General features: G+C 43.4%; 1 protein-coding gene across 13 annotated transcripts in view; it reads right to left on the minus strand.

Moving 5' to 3' along the window:
• Window positions 1-17,668, minus strand: part of ZC3H18 (zinc finger CCCH-type containing 18) — a 2,225,788-nt gene that overhangs the window by 1,217,844 nt on the left and 990,276 nt on the right. The gene's annotated exons all lie outside the window — the stretch shown is intronic.

Below are 17,668 nucleotides of genomic sequence, written 5' to 3' on the forward strand. Positions count from 1 at the left end.
GGAAGTTAAAGAGTATTAGGGCCAGCTATTAAGCCCTGCAAGACTGCAGTGGCAAATCTAGCTCTGGATTTATGTGGTAATGCTTGGTGAATGTATGTACAGAGCTCTAGGTAGCAGCTTTTAGGATGTCCCTGGTAGGGACTCCTCTGAGAAATGCCACAGAGGTAGATGCAGCTCTGGTGGAATGTGATCTTATCCCCTTGTAGGGTAAGGTTTTCCATGGTGCTTGTAGCAGAAATGAATGCAATGGGCTATCCATTTGGAAATGGTTTGTTTTGAAATGGCCTTCCCCTCTGCCCCTGCAGCAAAGCCAACTAGCAGCTGTTCAGGTTTTCTGAGAGGCTTAGTCCTGTCTAAATAGAATCTAACTTGTCTGTGTACGTCCAGAGAGTGCAGTATTCGTTCCCCTCTGTTTTCTGGATTAGGGAAAAAAATAGGCAAATGAATGAACTGATTTAGGGCCAAACTAGACACCACCTTGGGCATAAAGGAAGGATAAGTCCTGAGGGAAACCCTGTCCACATGGAAGATAATGAATGGCTCCACTGCCATGAGAGTTTGTAATTCAGAGACTCTTCTTGCTGAAGTGATGGCTAGAAGGAAGGCTGTTTTCCAAAAAAGGAATTTCAACTCTGCTGTTGCAGCTGGCTCAAAGGGGGAAGAGTGAGCTTTTCCAATACAAAGTTAAAGTCCCAGGCTGGAGTGGGAGCTCTCCTGGGGGGGGGGGCTTAAATTTTTGGCCCCTCTAAGGAATTGTTTTAGCAAGGGGTGAATTTTAATTGATGAGAAGGATAGGCCCTTGTGGAGCATTTCTGTTAAGTACTCTAGAATATGAGGTAAGCTGGGCAGCGTTGTGCCCATCCCCTGAGCCTGGCTCCAGGAACAGTACCTTTTCCAATTTTTAGCATAGGATTTTCTAGTACTAGGTCTCCTTGTCTCCAGAATCACACCCAGCACCTGCTTACTGAGGGATGCTAGAGGAGAGCTCAAAGAATTAGCCAGGCTGCAAGGTTCAGGGCTTGAAGCTGAGGGTGCAGAATCTGGCCTGCCTGCTGGGACAGCAGGTAAAGGATCTGAGGCAGGTGCCATGGTTGTAGCAGTGTCATACTGCACAAGAGGGGGTATCAGTGCTGGTGTGGCCAGTCTGGTGCTATCAGTAGTGTCCTTGGCTTGTCCTGTTTGATCTTTAGTAGAACCTTCAAGAGGAGAGGCAGAGAGGGAAAGGCACAAAACAGAGAGGCTTTCCCAGGTAAAGGACAGGGCATCCACTTTCCAAGCTTAACTGTGGGGAGTTCTTGTGCAGAATTTATTCAATTGGTAGTTCTGAGGGGAGGCTAACAGGTCTACTTCTGGAGTCCCACATTTGTTCTTCAATAGGTTGAATATTTTGGGTTTTAGTTTCCATTTGTGTGGGTCCATGAGATTTCTGCTTAAGTCGTCTGCCAGTGAATTTAGTTTGCCTTGCAGGAATTGTGCTTGTAGGTGTACTTGGTAGCTCAAGGCTGTGTTCCACAGAGCCATGGCTGGTCCGCAGAGAGGGTACAAGTTGACTCCCCCCTGCTTGTTTAGGTACCACATAACTGTGGTGTCGTCTGTCTTTACCAACAGTTGTCCTGGAAGAATATGGTCTTTGAAGGCTGTCAGAGCATTCTGTACAGCTAACATTTCTTTTTGATTGATATCCAGGTGCATCTGTCTCGGTTTCCATTTGCTCTGAATGCACTGCCCTGCCATGTGAGCCCCCCATGCATAGTCTGATGAGTCTGTTGTTATGGTTTCGGCGGCAAGAGGTAGAGTGAAAGGGAGTCTCTTGTTGTGGTAGCAGGCCTCTGCCCACCAAAGGAACTCTGTCTTCACACAAGGAATGATAGAAATCATTGTTTCCAGGTCCTGAGTATGTTGACAACATAGGCTTTTTCGATACCATTGGAGTTTCCTCATATGCAGTCTCGCATATGGAATTAGTAGAATGCAAGAGGCCATGAACCCCAGAGCTTGCAGTATTTTCCTTGCAGATAGCTGGGGTTTTGTAGCCAATAGTTTCAAGTAGGTTGTCAAATAAACTTGTTTCTCCGGAGTGAAGAATGCCATCTGGGAAGTTGTGTTCAAGCTTGCCCTAAGGAATACAACCTGTTGGCAGGGTACTAGGTGAGATTTATTTTCGATGATGGTGTACCCCAGTGAGGTTAGAAGTTTCTTTACGAATGCCAGGTGTTGTAATAGCAAGTCCTGACTTTCTGCCTGAATCAGACAATCGTCCAAGTATGGGTAAATTTGAATATTTCTCTGCCTGCAAAATGCAATGGCTTTAGCTAGACACTTTCTGAAAACCCTGGGCGTAGTAGATAAGCAAAGGGAAGTGCAGAGATCTGAAAGTGCATGGAGCCTGCCCTGAAACGTAGGTATTGTCTGCAGGATCCTCTTACTGGGATGTGCAGGTAAGCAGGGTTGCCAGCCAGGCATCCTTGGTTAGCATAGGAAGAAGCTGTTGAAGAGTTAGCATTTTAAATTTTGGAACCACCAGAAAGGTGTTGAGAATAGAGAGGTCCAGGACAGGACGCCAGGAGTTGTCTTTTCTGGGTACCAGAAAAAGTCTTGAATAAAAACCTTGTCTCCTTTGTTCTGCTGGGACAGGATGAATAGCCCTGATGCTAAGAAGAGAGAGAACCTGCTGTTGGGGCCTCTGCCCATTGATTTGGGGGTAGGTCTGGCCAACCATTTGGGGTTGGTAGTGTATGGAAGTGGAATCTCCATCCTTGGGAAACTGTTCAAAACCCATTTGTCCTGGGTAATGAGTTCCCAATTTTTTGCATGCAGGGCGAGCTTTCATCCTAAGGGAGCAGGTAGTTGAGCAGGGCTTGGAAGGGTTAAGGTTAAGTCATTTTGCCATTTTTCTGTAGGGGGTGGCTTACTACTCCCTGCTTTGGAAGTGGGAGCCCCCCACTGCTTAGATCTGTGCGTAGTGTGTGACTGTACCTAGGTGGTCTGTTGTTCCTGGGTTTGGACTGAGAAGGCCTGGAAGGGACTGGAAAGGACCAGTTCTTTGAAGGCCAATGGCTACTGAATCTGGGAGGCTGTACTTGTAGGAAATCTTTAACAGTTTGCATAGATTTAGCTTTTTCCTCCATCCTTTTGAGGACTTCTGCTTTGTTGCCAAAAAGGTGGTCTTGGTTTAAGGGAGCATCCAGTAATTTAGCTTTAACATGACCTGGCAAGTATTGTTCCTTAAGCCAAGCATGCCTTTTAAGTACAGACCCAGTGACAGCAGCCCTGCAAGATGCTTCTAAAGAGTCAAAACCACATTGCAAATTATGTTTACCAACTTGTTCTGCACAATGCATTAAATCTTGCAATTATGTGTGTTCAGCACAGTCAGGAATCAACATCATTTTCTGTTTAAGTAGTCCCATAATATGCTGCTGATATTTTAATATATGAAACTGGCAATTTAAAGCCCTAATGGCCAAAGTAGCAGAAGTGTATACCTTCTTACCCCATCTGTCTAAGGCTCTAGAATCTCTAGCAGAAGGGGTAGGATTTTTGGCAGCAGCAGCCTTAATGCCTTTTGGTGCTTGGGAAATGGTCTCTGGATATGCAGAAGGATTCTTGAGGAGGAACTTCTGAGAGTCAGGTATTCTGTAGTACCGGTCAGGTTTTCTGGGAGCTGGAGGTAAAGTGTCTGGGGTAAGATTAGATTCCAAGAAAGCATCATCTACAATGTCCAGAGCAGGAGGGATAGCTAAAGGCCTGTGTTGAGGCAGGAGTAAGAATTCCCGAAGTCTCTAGGCCTGAATACACCCTCAGAAGCCGGTGCCTGCACAGCGGCTCCGGACCCATCCAAGGTAGAGACATCCGCATGTTCCATAGTCGAAGAAGCACCTCATGACATACCGGACTCCAAATGGGTCTCAGTAGAGGCTTGCGAATCTGAAGTAGCGGGCATCAGGGGCTGCGAAAGCACCTCACTGAGTACCGGCGGACTGGCAACTAGCTTAACGGAAGCATCGTCGGCAGTTTTGGACCTATGTGGTCTGTCTCTGTCTTTATCCTTACATTTTTTTCGGAAGATCGGTAATCAGATGGCTTAATGAAGCCATTTCGGAGTATGGAGATAGAGTATGAAAGTAAATGGCTGCAAAAATAGCCTGACGACGAATAGTTCGGGTGTTGAACAAGGCTCAAAACTGACAGCGAGGGACGTCATGGTCTGCAACAGGGGATGCAGTAAGAATGAAAATCTGTATGAGGTATTTGCTTTCCACAGGCAAGACAATTGTTAACATTTACTGACATCTGTTAGAGCAAGAAAAAGGATCCCCATCGGGGTACTTATCTTTTCTGAAGACTTCGGATCTGAAACTCGAAAACGAAAATTTCAGGAAACGGCCGACTGGCACATACGAACTGCTTCTGATTTGGGCACCACACGGCAAGAAAGACTGATGTAATGGCGTCAGCTGCATGTTTTATACCCCTGGTGATCTGACGTCATGGAAGAAGCGACAGCATCCGACGCAGAAATCCAAAGACTCTGGTATTCAGGCCGGCTGAGGCCTACCTGCAGGCAGGTAACCCAAATGTGATGACTACAACAGTGAAACACGAAGAACATCACAAATTCTTTCAGTTGGTCCAAAAAATTATAATATACAAGATGAATATAAAAAATGTATAACCCATTCTCAACAAATAACATACTTGGGTATAACTATTACCACAAATAGAAAATATATTTTACAACTGAACTTCAATAAAAGTATAACTATAGAAAATCTAATAAGTGGAACAAAATAACATTTGCGATGGATCGATTATAAAGATGATACTACTTCCTAAAATCTTATATATAATTCAATCTATACTCCCTTCCTATTTAACAATTAAAATTAACACAATGATTAAGAAATTCCTATGACATCCTATTAAACCTAGGATAGCATCATACCATATATGTATAGATGGGAAAATGGAGGTATAGCATTACCAACTTTAGAAATGTACTCAATTTCATCAGTGATTAAAACAATATCATACCTCATAGATGGGAAATACTCAGCAAAATGGAAAGAGAATATAATTATTTTATCTCAAAATTCAAAAAACAAAAACTCCCCTTATATGTCAAACAATAAAAAAATTATTTATTTGGAGACTAAAAGAATATTTTTCCTATTATTCCTCTCAAGCATTTAAATCTAACTGTACAACTCTAATCTTAAAATCTTTTAAAAATTCTATGTTTAGATTCAAAATATATGAAAATTGTCTGTTTCTCATTAACCCCATAGCAGATACACAATGGGGCCCATTTTTCTACAGATTATAAAATGTCTCTGTTTAAACAAAATAATTTAATATTTTCCCATTAAATAATGAACAACGAGTTAAAATCTATTAACACTCTTACGGAAGAGTATAATCTTGAAAAAATACTATGGTTAGACATACAGGAAGTCAGAAAATACATCTTAGATGAACTTGATTTAATACCTTCAACAGCTAAGAGATCAATACCTAAACTCGTTCAGTATTTGAGATCATCAACTCAGCAAAACCTCCCATTTAAAAATAATGTGTCATATATTTATAAAGCAATTAAGTTAGATCTGGATACACACACTGACAACTATTGGAAAATTTTCTCTGTTACTAATAATTGTAACCCTACAGAGAAAGATAAATTAAATATTCTTCAATCAGCTAAGAAGACTACTACTTTCACTCAAATGGAGAATATTCACCTGGAGATTTTTAAATAAATCATTTCTCCCTAAGATAACTAAAGAAGATGTATTCCATTGGACATGTAATACTGAAATAAATGCAGACTGGTCTCATATATTTTATGACTGCTTACCTTTACAAAAGTTTTGGAAAGATGTTAATATATTTTTTACATGTAATCTTTACAGATAATTTTTTACTCACTAAATCACTAGTTTTATTTAACACACCAGTTCCAGATTGTGTAAAAATAAATAAGCACCCCTTACTTGGTGTATTTTATCCATTGCCAGGAAAATAACAAAAAATTGGAAATCTTCGCATATACACTCTTTTAAAGATCTTCTCTTGGAAGTATCTTTTCAAGAATTTAAAGATCTTCTCTTGGAAGTATCTAAGTTAGAAATGTTGACAATTAAATCCAGATCTACTAGGAATACAGCTTCATGTAACCAGTGGAAAAGTATACATGAATTATTAGGAAAATATCAGATTAATGTTAATTATATTCTATTTTAATGGTACCATTTGAATGTTATATGAGTATCTCTGTATGTAGTTTTTGTTATCTTTGTTTTTTTTATATCAATGATTTCTTGTTTTTACATATTGTACTTTAAAATCAGTTCAATACTTGTCAAAATATTTGTTTATCTCAGTCATGATTCTAATAAAACTGTTTAAAAAAAACTTCTGTAAATAATAGTTTTCATACAGCATTACATGTGCTTGACCTTCATATTTCAAAATGCAATTCTAAGCTGCACGGTAAAACAACAGCCTTACCTTTCATATAAAATGGTTTGTAATACTGGAATTCATGCTGGGTAAGAAAGCAAAGCTCTGATAATATAAACCCACAGTTCTGCGGGATTAAATGTCAACTGTATACAAAAATTACAAAGCACTAATGGTACCTAGGCAGACAGAGCTGCATCATTCTTTGCATCCTTAAGCACAAGTTATTATGGAATGAAAAAAAAAATGTTACCACATTAAGATCTAAAAAGTTGCATATGTTCAACTCTCTTAAGCCTCCCCTCAATTTCAATTTCTACACATTTCTTACAACAAAGACAAGTATCAATAAAATATGAAGGCTCACTATACACCTCCCTACCATAGCTATCGAGCTACTACCGTTTCCCTTCCTTCATGTCTCCAATTAGAAAAGCATTATGAACCTGAGGCTGGTAAGAAAAACAAACCTGCTTTTCTTGAAGCTCAAAACCAAGCAAAGGATGAAAAATATGATGTCATATTATCTTGTTCTCTACAAATACCTTCAAATCTGCAGTATGAAATTTGGTCACGTCTCACCAAATTAACAGTAAAATACACCACTAATTTTAATAAAATTATTTAAAGGCAAAGAAAGCAGTACTGTAGCTAGGGTAGGATGAAGGCGAAGAATGTTTGAGGTGCAAGCTCCTAGGGAGCAAGATGCACACCTAGGAAGAGTTGCTAATCAATGCATAACTAAAGTAATGGCATTCATTTAATGAGCCTCAGCTGATTAAATGAACATGTTTCTCTGTTTGCAACTATAGCAAGATTTTTGCTACAGTTCTAGACGGACATTTCCAAGTTGCTCTGGGGATTTTCCCAGAGCACCAAATGACCTAGCTACTACTCTGGGAGATAAAAGTCAGATAAAATACTTGAAATTCAGGTTCATACTCCTGGAGACTTCCAAGTCCAGCTAGGCCTTGACTTCAAAATATATAACTTGGATACAGAAAATGAAAGCAGAAACAGAGACAACATTGGTGTCTGTAGATTTCCTCGACTGCCCCATTCCCCTGTGCTAATTTTTTTTTTTTTGGTTTTAAAAACAGCAAATTTCAAACATACACTCTTAAAGAGGGTTTGCAATCTCACCTCGACCTTGGCCCTTCCTTTTTTTTTCCACAGGCGAGTAAATATTTTGGGGCCTTATCCTCAAACAAGATATATGAAAGTAAAGTTTTGTGAGAACTTACCATAACAGTAGATGTCCTATTGATCACTGCTGCAGCATTCAAACAAATGGGTTGCCACTGTTGGCATTCAACTGGGGTACCAACGTTTAACCTTTCCTGGGTCATATGTCCAATGTGTGACAGCTCACAAAAGTAAGGGTATAAAGCTGGACATAAGTGTAAATCCTCAAACTATCTCCAAGCCAAAAGTATGAAGACTTCAGAGTGAGTAGTCAGCCAGGAGGGGCCAAGCAGGAGCTGGGAAGACGTCCCCAAGTCCTATGGTCTTGCCTAAAGGGCAGAAAGAGAAAAAGGAATGTAATCCAATGCAGAGGGAAAGGAGACTGGGAAGGAATACAACAACAATGATCAGTAGGACGTCTGTTCTGGTATGTTCTCCCAAAACTGTTCTATGTCTTGACTGAGATCACTACTGCAGTCTTCCAAACAAATGGGTGATTCTCAGAGGTGAAGGAAACATGAGGGAGGCCGATTAGTAAACTGTCTAAAAATAACAGTTAGGACTGACCTAGCAAAGTCAGCTCTAGAGTTTGAAAAGGCATAAATTCTATAGTGTTTAGTGAAGGTGTGTACAGGTGACCAGATGGCAGCTTCCAGGAACGCTCTGGCATCAACCCTCTTGTAAAAGCCCCCCCCCCCCCCCCCAAGATGCCACTGCCTTAGTAGAGTGAGCTTGAGGGCAAGGATGTGCCATCTAGAAAATAACAAAAGAGGTGGACTTTGAGAGCCAGCTTGCAATGGTTTGTTTAGACACTGGCTGGTCCAGTTTAGAGTCCTTCAATGAGAGAAACAGTTGGTCTGACTTGCAAATAGATTTGGTCTTGTCTAAAAACCTCAACTGTCTGAGGATGTCTAGTGAGTCTAGGAGTAGCCCCCCCCCCGTTCTGTGGCTTGGAGAAGGAAGTACGGTGGTTAATGACCTAGTTGCTGGACAGCTCATTTACTACTTTTGGTATGAAGGAGGGATTGGCCCTCAGCTTCACCCTGTCCTCCTGAAAAAACAAAGGAATGGCCATGAGTGCCTGCAGCTCCAAGATTCTCCTAGCAGAAGTGAGGGCCAGAAGAGAATAGTTTTCTAGATGTATAATTTGAGATTTACAGAGGTAAGTGGTTGGAAGGAGGTAGAGTGAGCTTTTACAGTATGAATTTTGAGGTCCAAAGGAGCGGTACAGAACTTGAGATTTGCTGAGGAAGCTGGTTCAAAGGGAGGTAGTCAGGTTTTCCACTATGAATTTTAGGTCTCAATGAGGGGGGGCACATGCTTCCTTGGAACACTGATCTGAGGTGTTCAAGAGTAAAGGACATCCAGGAAGACTTGCCTGTTTGGGATCCATTTCTGAGGGTCCTTCAGTGACCCGTGATTCTGCCAAACACTGTCCTATGATGGGATGTATACGGTAAGTTGGGACATGCTTTTCTGGGTGACCAGGTCCCAGGCCCTCTGTCTGTGATAGTCTGCACAGTTGGTATGATCTGGTGCTTCCTTGCTTTTGTACCAAATGACTGTAGTGTTGTCTGTGAATACTCGGACAGGGCCTGGCTTCCATATATGGTAGATGACCTGAAGATGACGGCCCTTATCGGTTACAGGTTGTGTTCCTTTTTGAGTTTGGGCTGCCAATAGCCCTGAACTCACTCTTTGGGTGCCTGCCCAGATCCCTCAGACCTTGTCTAAGGCATGTGTTTAAATTTGAGTTGGAGTTGGAGGGTTGCAGGGAAGCCTTGGATTGAGTTTCAGCTAGTCTACCTACCATCAGAATTTCTTCCCAAGACAAAATATGAAAACGATCACTGTGAACAGAGGACAAAAGTATTGGGGAAAAAACTAAAATTGGGTACCAGTGAATTTTCCTTACAGAGGGAGCATTGTGACGATTGCGGTCATGAATCCCAGAGCTTTTGTAAATGACAGTTAACCCCAACTGCACAAGGAAGCAGACCGTGAACTGTAGCTGTTGCAGCAGAACCTGAGGACAGGTAGCCTGGACTAGAAGATCGTCCAAGCAGGGAAAAATCTGAATTCAGCAGAAGGTTATTAATGGTGCTACACATTTTAGAAAGCCTAAAAGGCAAAGCAGTAAATGGAAAGTGAGATGAGCCAGTACAGAACCAGAGGAATCTCCCATAAGAGAGGTAAATGGGAATATCCTTTAGATCAAGAGAAAAGTACAGTTTTGCACCTACCATAAATGTAGATGTTCGAGTGCTCATACAGCTGCAGTCATCACACTTGGGTTATCCTGCCGTCAAGCGGGTCCTCGGTCGGCCGAATTCCAAAGTCTAGGTCCGGCGTTGGTTGGCGTTGCTTCTTCTCTGACGTCAGTGCGGCAGGGGTATAAAAGAGGCAGCTGACGCCATTTTCTTCAGTTTTTCTTGCCCCAGATGTCAGGTGCCCCCAGAAAGGAAGGCGAAACATGATATTATGCAAACATACAAAGTAGATAAATCAAAACAGTAGTTGCAAGCAAATACACCATAAAGGAATACCCCAAAGAGGTTGTATGTTAAAGGTGTATGTCATAAGTCCTGTCCTAAGAGGGGAAGGAGGGAGGGTAACCTGGTCTGCAGCTGTATGAGCACTCGAACATCTACATTTATGGTAGGTACAAAACTGTACTATGTTCATCGTGCATACAGCTGCAGTCATCACACTTGGGTAGAATCCCAAAGCTAAGTAAGGGTGGCAGGTACTAAGTGGAATTAGGAGGGGCTACAATGCCCTGCAGGACTGCTGTGGCAAAGCCCGCTCTGATTTTGAGTATAGCGGAAGGTGGTAGTGCTTGGAGAAAGTGTGCACTTAGCTGCTTCCAAAATGTCCCTGGTAGGGACTCCCCTGAGGAAAGCTGCAGAGGAAGCTGTAGCCCTGGTGGAGTGGGATCTGATGTATACAGGCACTGATTTTCCATGAAATGAATAACAAAAGCATATGCAGTGGGCTATCCATTTTGAAATAGTCTGTTTGGAAATAGCCTTTCCTTGAGCACCTGTAGCATAGGACACAAAGAGCTGCTCAGATTTCCTGATTGACTTTGTTCTGTCCAAGTAATAACGAAGTTGTCTGTGAATGTCCAAGGAATGTAGTAGCCTCTCCTTTGTTCTGTGGATTTGGATAAAAGGTAGGTAAATGAATAGTCTGATTCAGAGCTACACTGGATACTACCTTTGGCATGAAGGTAGGGTTGGTTCGTAAGGAAACCCTGTCCTGATGGAAAATGATGAATGGTTGCACAGCCATGAGGGCCTGTAGCTCCGAAACCCTGCATGCTGAGGTAATAGCCAGAAGGAAGGCTGTTTTCCACGACAAGTATTGTAGCTCTGTTGAAGAAGCCGGTTCAAAAGGAGGCAGGGTCACCTTTTCCAATACAAAGTTGAGGTCCCAAGCTGGGGCTGGTGGTTTCCGTGGGGGTTTTATATTTTTTGCCCCTCTGAGGAACTGCCTTAATAGAGGATGTGAGGATAAAGGAGGATCTGTATTGCATTGTGCTGAAATGGCTGAAGCGTGGATCTTGATGGCTGTCCCCATGCCTGAGTTATCTTTGAGAAGACTTGAGGATGCAACTTCCATTCGTGTGGGTCTGTCATATTTCTGCTTAAGTTGTCTGCCAGTGTGTTTTCCTTCCCTGGCAGGAATTGTGCCTGTAGTTGAATTTGTAATTCCAGTGCTGTGTTCCACAGGGTCATAGCTTGCCTGCATAAGGGGTAGGAATGAGTCCCCCCCTGTTTGTTTATGTACCACATGACTGTGGTGTTGTCTGTCCTTATTAATAGCTGGCCTGGATGCAGAAGGTCTTTGAAGGTCATAAGAGCATTTTGCACGGCTAGCATCTCCTTTTGGTTGATGTGTAGGTGCTTCTCTTTTTGGGACCATTTTCCCTGAATGCACTGATCTACCATGTGTGATCCCCAGACATAGTCTGAGGCGTCTGTTGTGATGGTTTGAGTTGCTTGAGGTAAACAGAAAGGGAGACCTGTATTTCTTTGGCATGCTTGAGCCCACCACAAAAATTCCTTTTGAAGGCATGGAATGAGTGGTATAATTGTTTCCAAGCTGTGGCTGTGTTGAGACCATAAGTTTTTTAGGTACCATTGTAGTTTCCTCATATGCAGCTTTGCACATGGTATTAGTAGGATGCAAGATGCCATGAACCCCAGAGACTGCAGGACTTTCCTTGCAGTTAGTCTGGTTAAAGTTGCCATTTTGTTGAAGTATTGAGACAGTTGCCCTTGTTTGTCTGGCGTGAGGTAGGCCATCTGGGTTCTTGCATTTAAGCTGGCACCTAGGAAAATTATCTGTTGAGAAGGTATTAGTTTTGATTTCTTTTTGTTCACTGTGTAACCCAGGAAGTTTAATAGTTTTATTACAAATGCCAGATGCTGCAATAGAATGTTCTTGCTGTCCGCTTGGATCAGGCAGTCATCCAGATATGGGTAAATTTGTATTCCTTGTTGTCTGCAGAAGGCAATCACTGATGCCAGGCATTTCGTAAACACTCTGGGCGCAGTAGATAAGCCAAAGGGCAATGCAGAGAATTGGTAATGGGTTGAACCTGCAAGAAATCTGAGGTATCTTCTGCAATCTTGTCTGATAGGGACATGTAGGTATGCCTCCTTGAGGTCCAACGTTACCAGCCAAGACTCCTTGCCCAGCATGGGAAGAAGCTGCTGTAATGTGAGCATCTTGAATTTTGGTACCTCTAGAAATGTGTTTAGAATAGATAGGTCTAAGATGGGTCTCCAGTCTTTGTCCTTCCTTGGTACCAGAAATAGTCTTGAGTAAAAACCTTGACCCTGTTCTTTTGCAGGTACCTCTTGAATAGCTTTCATAGCCATGAGAGTGGAAATTTGTCTTTGTGCCTCTGCCCTTTGATTTTGTGGCAAGTTTGGCATGCCTCTCATTTTCGGAAGGGTGTGAAAGTGGAACCTGTAGCCTCTGTCTATGATATCCAGAATCCATTTGTCTTTTGTAACAATGTGCCAGTTTTTGAAAATAATGCCAGTTTTCCGCCCAAAGGTGCTGCCATCATAGTTTTGTTTGGCAGGCATAGGGGGAAGTCATTCTGTCTGTTTTCTAAAGGACTGTGGTCTATCTTCTCCACCTCTTGGGGTTGGTGCTTGCCACTGTCTAGCTCTGTAAGATCCTTGAGGTTGTCCTCGACCCCTTGGGCGTCTGTATCTGCCCCTTTGGGGTATGTCCGTGGCTGGAAAGGACCAATTTTTTGAAGGCCAGTTTCTGCTGAAGCGTGGAGGTTGCACCTGCAAGAAATCTTTAACTGTTTGCATAGATTTCGCTTTTTCCTCCATTTTCTTTAGTACCTCCTCAGCTTTAACACCGAACAATACATCTTTTTGAAGTGGTGCATCTAATAACTTTGCTTTGACATGATCTGGTAAGGCTTGCTCTTTGAGCCAAGCATGTCTACGTATGACACACCCCGTGACAGCAGCTCTGCATGAGGCCTCTAAAGCATCAAAACCACACTGCAAGGTATGTTTCCTCACTTGCTCTGCTCCATGCAACAAATCCTGCAACTCTTTCAAATCTGGCTGTTCTGCTTGTGTCATTTTGTTTTTCAGCTGAGATAACAAGAACTGTTGGTACTTTCATATGAAATTGACAGTTTAATGCCCTCATGGTTAAAGTGGCTGAAGTATACACCTTTTCCCCCCACCTTTCTAATGCTCTGGAATCTCTCTCTGAAGGTAAAGGGTTTTTAGCAGTAGAGGCCTTAATCCCCTTGGGACCCTGTGAAATTGTTTCTGGGTCAGCAGTATGGCTTTTATAAAGGAACTGGTGAGAATCAGGAACCCTGTAATATCTGTCTGGTTTAACAGGGGCTGGAGGTAAAGAGTCTGGATTAAGACTGGCTTCTGCGTACACATCATCCAAAATATCTAAAACAGGAGGGATAGCCAGAGTCCTATGCTGGGGGAGCAGTAGAAATTCCCTGAGCCTTTTCTTGGAATCTGAGTAATCTTGGCCTTCCCAGTGGAAGTGCTCTCTCAATGTATGCAGGGTTTCCCCAAAAGAGTAGTCCTCAGGGGGGGGGGGGGGAGACTGAGGGAAAAGACTCCTCAGCATCAGAATCTTCAAAAGGGGAATAGGCGTAATCCTGGTCCTCAGAATGGTCTGAGGCAATAGAAGCCTGGTCTGAGGAAGGGCAGTCTTCCTCCAACCTGGGTCTTTTGTCTAAGGGGGGTTGAGAACCCATGATGAGAGTTATCAAATCCTCAGCCATTTTAAGCATCTGTTTTTTAGGCAAGGGGCCTTGAGAGGAGGTCTGAGGACCCTGTTTTTTAGTTTTCATTGCAGCTTTAGATTTAGTGAAGGATTTAATAGAAAAGGTGGTAGGCCTGAAGACGCCTTCAGAAATGGCAGGCCTCGCTAAATTTTCGGTTTCCCCGCCAAGAGTGGCATCGGTATGCAGTGGGAATGGAGACCGAGGAACCTGCGACCTCGGGTACTGAAGTCACTGGTAAAATAGTTTCATCGGTAGTCAGGGGCTGCGCAGGCGCCTCGCTGAGAACCGGAGAACCGGTAGTCAGCCTAAGCGTGGTCTCAGTACTCGGTGCAGGCCTCAGATGTCGGTCCTTATCCTTGCGCCTTTTGCCTAAAACTGGCGTTGGTGTATCAGACGACATGATATAATTAAATTTTTTGCCAAAAAAATGAAGGGCGAACTCTGCCCGGCGCTTAATAGTGCGCTTGTTAAACCTAGCACAAAAACGGCAGGCCGAGACGTCGTGGTCTGGCCCTAAGCAAGGTATACAGAAAGAGTGAAAATCCTTATGCGGTATTTGCTTCCCACAAGATATGCAATTATTAACTTTGTCTGACATCAGTCTGAGGCAAGAAAAGTTTCCCCAACGGGGTACTTAGCTTTAAAGAAGACTTCGGCTGAAATACTGTTCGTAAATCTCAGGAGCTAGCCGACCGGCACTTGCGAATTGCTTCTACTTTGGGCAAGAAAGACTGAAGAAAATGGCGTCGGCTGCCTCTTTTATAACCCTGCCGCACTGAAGTCAGGAAAGAAGCGACGACAACCGACGCCTGACCTAGACTTTGGAATTCGGCCGACCGAGGACCCGCCTGACGGCAGGATAACCCAAGTGTGATGACTGCAGCTGTATGCATGATGAACATCTAGGTAATGCCTGTGTAAGTATGAAACACAGCAGTGTGTGCAGATACAGCATTTTGAAGGTTGACACTTTTAAGAAAGTATTTAGCAGAGAGAGGTCCAGTATGGATCTACTAGGAACTAGGAAGAGTGAGTAGAAACCCCATCCTACAAATTCTGGGGGCATTGTCTCTACTGTGCCTTGGGCATCCAGTTCTTGGAGTAAGGCAGGTAGAAGCTAGTGCCAGCTGTGAGGAGGGGGTGCTATACTGTTCAGCAGAGGACATTCCTTCCAAGACATGGCATGACTCTCTAGTGATGAGAAGCACCCAGTGGTCTGTGGTGATCTTTTCCAAGCTTGTGACTGACTGAGTTAACCTTTTAAAGAGGGGTAGGACAGGACTGAGCAGTGAGGATTGAGGACAGTCTCAGATTAATCCCTGAAGGGAGGTAGTCAAGCCTACCAGATGTAGGTTCCCTTTGCTTTTTTTCTGGAAATATCTTCCTAGGTACATTCTTGTGCTTCAGAATAGGTCTGGAGTCCCTTCTAATCAAAGAAAAAGAAGTTATGTCTTACCATAACGTTCCATCTATATTGTTGATCCTCGTTCAGTCATTACGCATGGGTATCGGTTCTGACCTCGGAACCGAGTCGGCCATTTTCCAAGCTCGCGTCAGCTTCAAACTCTCGAGCTAAACTCTTACTCACAATCCCCCTCTCCGTTACCTCCGATTGAGTTTGCAAGTCAAAGAAAGTACAGGCGACCTCTGGTCAAATAACCTAAGAGAACCAGATGGTGAGATCCACTAGAAACCACAGGAGGGGGAAGGAGGGAGGGTTGTAATGACTGAACGAGGATCAACAATACAGATGGAACGTTATGGTAAGACATAACTTATTTATCGGATATTGTTAATCCTCATTCATTCCTTATGCATGGGACAGAGTCCCCAGCTACCTCTATTCCTGGGAGGCTCTCATGAAAGGACATTCCTGAGCACTATAGAACCAAAAGATGCTCTTCCCCTGGGGGCCTATTCCAATTTGTAATGATTGATGAAGGTATGAGGCATAGCCCAAATTGCAGCTGCACAGATGTCATGTAAAGAAGCTCTGGCATGGAAGGCAGCAGAAGTTGCCACCAACCTTGTTGAATGAGCTTTCATGATAGTAGGCAACGAGATATTGCGTTGTGTATAAATGAAGGTCACACAGTCCTTCAACCATCTAGCTAATGTGACCTTAGCAACAGCAGATCCTAATCTAGGTCCAGAAAAAGCAAAAAAATAACTGGTCAGATTTACGCAAGGGTTTAATCCTGTTTAAGTAAAAATGGATTTTGCTGTGGAAATCCAGGGTATGTAGGCAATACTCTCCGCTGTTTGAATGATATGGAAGAAAACTGGCAATTCAATGGCTTGATTAATGGACATTTCAGAGATCACTTTCGGCAGAAATGACAACGATTACAAATGACATATTACTTCTCAGAGACACTATCTCTATGAAAAATCAAGTATGGACTCTTGATACATAAAGCTTGAAGCTCAGAAATACGTCTGGCAGAAGTAACGGCGACCAAAAACAATGTTTTCCATGACAAATACTTGAGGTCGCAAGAAGAGGCTGGTTCAAAAGGTGACATTGTCAGAGCTTGTAGAACTAATGATAAATCCCATGGTCTAAAAGGTGGCTTCAGATGATTCACACCTTTTATGAAGGTCTTGCACAACTTATGGGACATAAGAGAGGAATCTTGGACACCCTCATGAAAATTAGAAATTGCAGCCAAATGAACTCTAATGGTAGAGGCCGATAGACCCAATTGAAAAAGGTCAGCCAGATAGTCTAGTATTACCGACACTGGTGCTGAAAAGGTGCTTAAACATGTTGATCTTTCAGCCAACAGGTAAATCTTTTCCACTTGCTCAGATAAGTAATTCTAGTGGAAGATTTATGAGAAGCAATGAGATTTATCACGTACTGGTAAAGAAAGATCATTCTGCCTGGCAATCAAGGGAATTGGAGTAGCCAAGCCGTGAGCTTCAGGCTGTTCAAGTTGGGATGAATCAGGTTCTGTGGATGTGAGATCAACTCCAGGGTTGGATGGAGAATCCATGGTCAATCTAGTAGGTGAGGCCAAAGGAAGGGTAACCAAATCTGTCGAGGCCAATATGGTGCTATGAGGATCACCTTGCTCTTCAACCGACGGCTTTCTTCAGAAACTGGGGAATGGGGGGAAAGGGAGGAAATGCGTAAAGAAGACCCGAGGGCCAATCGTGGACTAGAGTGTCCCTGGGTGACTGTTCCGGAGGGGGAATCAGAGTGAAGTAGTTGCTGCATTTGTAGCTGGTCGGGGATGCAAAGAGGTCGCAGCAAGGACGCCCCCCAGCGGTGGAAGATCTCAGCCGCTACCAAGGGATTCAGGGACTACTCGTGAAGTTGACGAATGCACCTACTGAGTCTGTATGCTATCATGCTGGAACTCCAGGGAATGTGCACTGCTAGAAGAAAATGGATGGTAGCCATCGTCCATTGCCATATCCTCATGGCCTCTCGACAACCGGGGTAAGATTTGGTTCCACCTTGCTTGCTGATGTACCAGACCACCGCCATGTTGTCTGATTGAATCGCAATTGTCCCAGATGGCAGCAGAGGATGGGATGCTTGCAACTCCAGACTACAACATTTATATGCAGATGGGCCTCCGGTTCGGAACAAGTGCCTTGGATTGTCTGTCCCTGACATAACCCCCCACCCCATCAGGGAGGCGGCCATGGTCACAGTGGCCTTGGGCTGCTGGGGGGAGAAGGGGCGAGACCATTGTGAGAGATTGTGTGTCA

Source organism: Protopterus annectens, chromosome 8.part1 (genome assembly GCF_019279795.1).
Source record: "Protopterus annectens isolate FY-2018-M chromosome 8.part1, PAN1.0, whole genome shotgun sequence".
NCBI classification, from domain to species: Eukaryota; Metazoa; Chordata; order Ceratodontiformes; family Protopteridae; genus Protopterus; species Protopterus annectens.